This window comes from Malus domestica, chromosome 03 (assembly GCF_042453785.1).
Source record: "Malus domestica chromosome 03, GDT2T_hap1".
In the NCBI taxonomy this organism is placed as follows: Eukaryota; Viridiplantae; Streptophyta; class Magnoliopsida; order Rosales; family Rosaceae; genus Malus; species Malus domestica.
In genome coordinates this window covers 9577288-9584153 of record NC_091663.1, presented here as the reverse complement: position 1 = coordinate 9584153, position 6866 = coordinate 9577288, and the positions used below count along the sequence as shown (strand labels likewise).

Below are 6866 nucleotides of genomic sequence, written 5' to 3'. Positions count from 1 at the left end.
AATTGTTTCAGCAATGATACTTCATGCTCGTTACAAGAAACGAGTTCTTCATTTTCGTCGATCAGATACAACAACAACAACAAAAATTCCCTCACACAATTTTTCTTTTTTTTTTTCACAAACAAGAAGAACATATGTATAAGTGTGAGAAGGGCATGATTGTTAACACATTATTTGAATGAACGTTGCTTGTTCATATGTCACTAAATTCATTTATAACTGGTTTTTTTTTTGTTATAATAACAAAAGATTTGGACAAATAATCCAAGGGTTTCAACGACGTGAATTTTATAACAAACTAACTACAAGAAAACCAAATAAGATATTGGAGAAAATTAAATGTCCCTCAAAAGCAATGTTATTTGGAGTTCAGAACATTTAGAAATGAAAGAAAATAAAATGCTACGTGGCTGTCAAGCAATAGTTGTTGTTCTGATTGTATTCATGTCTTATAGGTAAAACCATTAAAAGTATTAATAACAATATCACAGTTTGATACCAGTGAAAAGAGTTTTGCTAAACAAAATTTTTGTAGGTCGGATTGCCCAACCAAGATTACAAGGGAATTTAAGAGGGGTAGAAAGTGACTAAGGGATGAGAAAGCCCTCGACAAGTGATATATTCAGGTGAGGGCATATATGGATCGTAACATTTATTCTTTGATGTATGTTACAATTGACTTTTGTACTTGTCCTTGTGATTGTAAATTTGTAAATAGCAATTAATCTAACATAATCTTTGATATATGTTTCAATTGCTACATATTATACTTGAAACTATAATCATGTTGTTAATTCAATCTAAGCTATTAATTTAGCTATGTCTAATCATGATTTCTATAAATTTACCTATATTATTCAATCTAATCATGTTGGATGCGGTCTCTAGTCCCTAACACTCTTTGACTAAAATCTTACTAGTATTCAAAATTTGATCAAAGTCTCTTGACTTTCAACACCTCATTATATTACTGTTAATATTTTTATTTTTATACTTTTGACATTAATTGTTTGATGAGATTTATAATCTTATAAATTTAAAATCTCTCATTATAATACTATTAGAAACGGCTACAATAAAAAAATTCAAACATTTTGATTGAATAAATAGATAAAAACTATGTAACAATAAGAAATAATAAATGGCAAAAGAATGTATCCATAAAATGGGTACATTTTAAATAAATTAGGGTACAAATAAAAGATTAAAAAATTATGAGTACAAATGAAATTTTAAAAAATATGGGCACAAAAAGAAATTAATACATGGGTACAAATTAAAAATAAAAATAAAATACTACAAATTAAAAAAAAAAGTTTGCAAATTAAAAGTGGGTACAAACTAAAAATATAAATGTTACATCCCACATGGTCCAAGGGAGTGGATCATATAAGCCTTATATGTACATTCTCATGTCTACCTAACACGAGGCCTTTTGAGAGCTCACTGACTTCGGATTCCATCGGAACTCCGAAATTAAGCGAGTTTGCGGGAGAGCAATCCTATGATGGGTGACCCACTGGAAAGTTCTCTTGTGAGTTCCCAGAAACAAAACTGTGAGGGCATGGTCGGGGCCCAAAGCAGACAATATGGTGCTACGGCGAAGTCGAGCCCGTGATATGGTGGGGGTCCGGGCCAGGATGTGACAATAAATATATGATACAAAGTTTAGCCATAGAACATAAACTAGCTAGTAATGCCCGCGCGTTGCTGTGGGATTACAAATTGATCTTATAGCAGTGTATAAATTTGAGTTAGTATCAGTGTAACATTAATTAATCTAAACAAAATTACCATAGTGAAGGAAAAAAAATTATTTGCTATAGAAAAATTATAGTTTTGATACCTTACAAAGGTAATTTGTTTTAAAAGATTGAAAGCCAGCGGTTTTCAATCTTGAAATTCCACAGCATCCTTTGACTTTGAAAAATAGCGACCATCATCGGATAGAACTATTGTACCACCTACAGGAAAGAAAAAACAATGAGTTACTGAGATATTCTGATACACAAAAAGAAAACATTTGACACTGAATGAACAAAATATTCAAACATGGAAAGCACATCATGAGGGATAATCTATCATTTTTGGCCAAGTGAGGAATGATATCTTGAGTACCGAGAGAGAGAAAAAAGTAGTTCTACATTATTTTATGATACATGTTGGGTTAGTCTTGTATTTCACTTTATTTATAAAATCGACTACTGATATGGTTACAACCTTGACAACATCACCCCTAGTATTGGATGTCCATCTAATTTAACTTAAATTTCTTCTTCAATCTTGGATATACATAATGTTTCAGTTTATGTTTTACCACACAAAAAAATTGTGAGACTAAATGGGTTTTATAAATAGATGATAAAACTGCATCTCAGTAGAATCTAAGACAATGAAAATTGAATATTATTTACCATAAACTGACATGCAAATTTAAATGCAAGAATGCAAATGAAGAGATTTGCTTCATCATGTTCAGCAAGGAAATAAATAGCAACAAAAATAGTATGATTTGGTGACCCTTACCTTTAACTTATTCCGATGATAAGGCATTAAAGGTTGACGAAACCAAATTCTGCAAGTAATGAGGTTGCATAAAAAATTTTGCCTCAAAAATTAAAGCCACTATCATACAAAGGTTAATAAGAAAAATCCAACCCAATAATCACATCTGTCTGAGAAGTGTATTTCAGCTTAGAAAACATGTATGCTGTGTGTGTGTGTGTGTGTGAGAGAGAGAGAGAGAGAGAGAGAGAGACGTACCTTCTTGTGGAAAGCAAATGTTCAGGGCTGGACAAAAAGCTTTCGAGATATGTACTTGAGTTTTCTGGTGAAGTTCACACATTCAGTATTGAAATTCATATATTCATATATATATATATATATATATATATATATAACAGAGTAAAAGAATTCTAAGATAAAAAAATAATGATTAACTTAAAATGATCACACAGTTTCCCAATAGTCATTTTTCTAGGCTTTCCCAATTTTGCTGAAAAGCAAAGTTTTTTGCTCGGTTGAGTGTTTGTGAATCACGCATAGTACTAATTAATTCTTCAAAGCATGAATATCCCAATGTTCCTTCAGTTTAGTATAGAACTGCCCAAGGTAATTGTAAACGTTACTTCGATAACAGAGTTAGTGTTGTAGGACTCAGCATAAGGAAAAATCAGAAAGATGCAAATGCAGAAAACTAAATTAGCACCTATAACACATGGAACCTCACTTTCTCACAGTGGCTTAATCTATCCTCCACCATTTAAGTAACCTGTTTAATTCCAGTTAATATTACTTCCAAAATCCCAAACCCACATGATGGATAATTCAACATATCAAACCACATATTTATTTTTTGAAGCATTAATAAGTAGAAAAATTTACAACCACCAAAATCAAATCAGGATTGAGAACCTGGAATTTATTATAGAATTAGGGATCCATTAATACAACCATGCCTCAGTCCAAAACTAATTTTTTTTTATTTGGCCTAAAATAGAAAAAAACCCAAAACTTTAAATTCAAATATTAGACAAATATATTTGAAAAGGATAAAGATTTTAGAGACAAAGTGAGGACAGAGAGATGGGGGAGCACCTTGGGCAAGGAGGTGGTTGACAGATTTGTTGGAGGAGTCAGTCCAATTTTTCACAATCTCCTTCAAGCTTGCACCAACAATTAAAAACAGACAAACACAACATGATTGCAGAACGTAATTAGAAACGATCTAATTTTGGGAAAACCTAAGGCTCGAACGCACGTCCAATGACAATTGCTGCTTGAGTTTAGTAACATTAGTTAAATACAATACAATGTTTGCTTGTATAATCATGTTTAGTGATGCATTGGAATGCTCTCGAGGAAACAACTAAAGAAAATACATAACTTAGTATTCGATAATGCAGATTATTACTCATTTTTATGCAGAAATTAAGGTCCCATTTGATAACCATTCTGTTTTTGTCAACTTAAGTTTACTTCTCAAAATGTAACAGAATGCAAGGTTCTCAACTCAAACACACTTAAGTTGACATCTGCAGGTGTAAGAGTAGCACTATAATGTAACAAAAGACTTAACACTACTCAAAAGATTGCTGTTGAAGAATCCATGTTCTAATTAGCACTAATCACGACACGAATACACTAAAGTCGAAACTTAAGTAAAAAACTATGGAAAACAGATGCATAATGACAGGGAGACATGAACCTAAAAAGCAATCAATACCTTTAACTCTTTGTTCATAAGCAGCTTGGTAACGCATCATTAAAGCTGCAGCCTCTCCGTTTAAAGCGTCAGAAGGATTGGGATACAGCAGAAGTTGTGGCAACAACACTTCAAATACGTTTGCAAGATCTGGAAACACAAGCAGATGTAAGAGAATTAAACTTGGATTTCGGTACTTTCCCCATGCTTATAAGAGAATTTATTGTAAGTTTGGTCTTACAGGGTACAAATAATGATAAACCGACTATAATCCTACCTGCACAAATGCAGTTCTGTTCCAACACGGTTTCCTCAGAGGATGCCGCTGCTGCAGATCAAGTTCAATCTTGATTCTGTTTTGTATTTAGTTCACATGCTGCTATTTATTTGTAATCCTACTTCTACACGTATATCAATTGTAATTAGTGCAATGACCAAACAACAAATTCCATTAAAAAAAAAAAAAAACTAACCAAAAAAATCAAATCATAAATCTCAGAAAGCCCAATGCACAAAATTGCAGAAATAGGGAAGGAATCATAATCAAAACAAATGATACAAACACACACAGAGAAAATATATACTTTTATGTACTTAGCTACTATAAACCGCTCATTCAATTGCCTCATTCCCTTTTCCCCTACTAAATAAAAAAAGGGTCAGTGAATCAATACAAATATTCATTGAAATAAAAAAAATTAAAAAAAATCCAAGATTTTCCTCAAGGGATATCCCAGAATTTAAATTCACGCTAAACCATTCCCTAATTCTATTAATTGTAGGCAACCCAGAAACAAAAAAAAATCAAAAACTTATTCTCAGTATCCAAACAGCTCAAAACCCAGAACCAAAAGAAAAAAACATAATACCTTTGCGGGTTTGGAGCTCTTTTCTTATAATTGTTACAGTATTGGTGTTGCGGCTCAATTCGTTGTGTTTCCGTCCGTATCAATCGAAGGTGGGGCAGCTGGTTTGGGTGAAGAAGAAGAGGAGGATCCGAGCCTACAAACAGAATCACAAAAAGCAAACATAAACATAAAACCCATCTGCAAATCTAAAACCCCAAAAAAAATTTAAAGCACCCACACTGAGAAAGCTGTCAAACTCACCAGGAAACGCCAACGTTTCTGGGTAAAAAATTGAATCGGATCTAATTGCACCGTTGTGGATAATTCCTCAGAGAAAGATGGAAGGTTGGAGGGCGAGAAAAATCGCCATTTTGGAGACAGAAAGCTAGAGTTGAGAATGGCGAGAGAGAGAGAAGCGAAAGCAAAGAAAAGTCGAAAGCAGGTCCAGCGATGATCGACGCGTGGGAAAATGGAAACGGAAGGGAAAAAGGGAGAAGAAAAGTGGAGGAGCAGGCGTTGCACAGCGATGGTCGACACGTGCATCCAATGGGCAAAAACGTAATCTCACTGTTCAAAGCAGGTCACAAAGGAGGAAACCAAGAAGAAATCCAGGGGTAAAACTGTCATCACACTGGTCATCCACAGTGATCAGGGGGTTTGAGTTTTAGTATATATGATATACCATATTTAATTTTTCTATCATTGATTAATTATACAATGTCACGTGACAGTAAACACATGGGCACAAATACAAAAAAAAACTTTAAAAGATATGGGCACAATAAGAAATTAATATATGGGTACAAATTAAAACTGAAAAGAAAATTGCTACAAATTAAAAAAGGTTTGCAAATTAAAAATGGGTACAAACAAAAATAAAAATATATGATAAAAAATTTAGCCATAAATATAAATATACTGATTGTAACATTTTTAACACTAAATGAATATATTTAGAAATAAAAAAAATATTTTATTATTGAAATAATTAATGATGTTATTAATACCCAAGTACCTTGATCAAAAATTCAAAAAAAATAAGGTTTTAATCAATGAAGTAACAAAAAGATAGATAAGAACCTAAATTCTCTTTTATGGAACCTAATCCTTTAGGAAATTTTTCATTAAAGTCAGCAGCTATTTTAAAATTAACAAGACACAATTCCATTTACTAATAATTTTCTTCGACATGTTTGAAACCTTGAATTTCCACTTACAATTCAAAAATTTGTTACTTTTTTGTGTAAAAAAAAATAGCCTTAATACTAAAGCAAAATTATCTAGTTTTATTGACATTGATCATTCTTGTCCCATTTGTAATCAAAATTAAACTAAATCTTTTTGTTTTTTTTTTAGTACAACAATATTACATAAAGAGATGATTGACTGGAGCTAAGACACAAAATGAACCGGCTATAATAATTTGATATCAAATTTAATCTTTGATTTTATGAGTGTAGTTTTGCCAGACAAATATAGGTGGACTCATCTCCATAATTTTCTAGATTATCCAATGCCTATTATCATCAATATGGTTATAGAAATTTGAATACATTGCCTTCTGTGACAACCCGTCCCAAATTTTATTATTTTATAAGTTGTAGAAGCATGAATTTACGAAAATGCCCTTTGAGGCACGTGCTTTGTTCGAGGTTAATTGCTATGTCGTGCCACCTAAGATTTGTTTTCTTGGAATATCCTCGTAGTACTCATCGCTATGGACGCGTGGGCGCAGACAGTTCATGATTTGGAGCTATATCGAAGAAGTTATTAACGTTTGAAGTTTAGGCATTTTAGGAATTATAATTTTAGTA

At 32.4% G+C, this 6866-nt stretch overlaps 1 long non-coding RNA gene across 5 annotated transcripts; it reads right to left on the bottom strand.

The window, feature by feature from the left end:
- Positions 1 to 1675: 1675 nt before the first annotated feature.
- Positions 1676 to 5733, bottom strand: LOC103423524 (uncharacterized). Of its 5 annotated transcripts, none has more exons than XR_003772027.2 (8): positions 5314 to 5733; positions 5074 to 5206; positions 4482 to 4605; positions 4226 to 4354; positions 3598 to 3775; positions 2764 to 2827; positions 2527 to 2575; positions 1676 to 1964 (listed from the first exon to the last, which is right to left on the bottom strand). It is a non-coding gene; the product is annotated as an uncharacterized lncRNA (long non-coding RNA). The 5 variants fall into 5 exon arrangements; XR_003772028.2 differs by having other exon boundaries at positions 3598 to 3665; XR_011579244.1 differs by having other exon boundaries at positions 1800 to 1964; positions 3598 to 3658.
- Positions 5734 to 6866: the final 1133 nt, after the last annotated feature.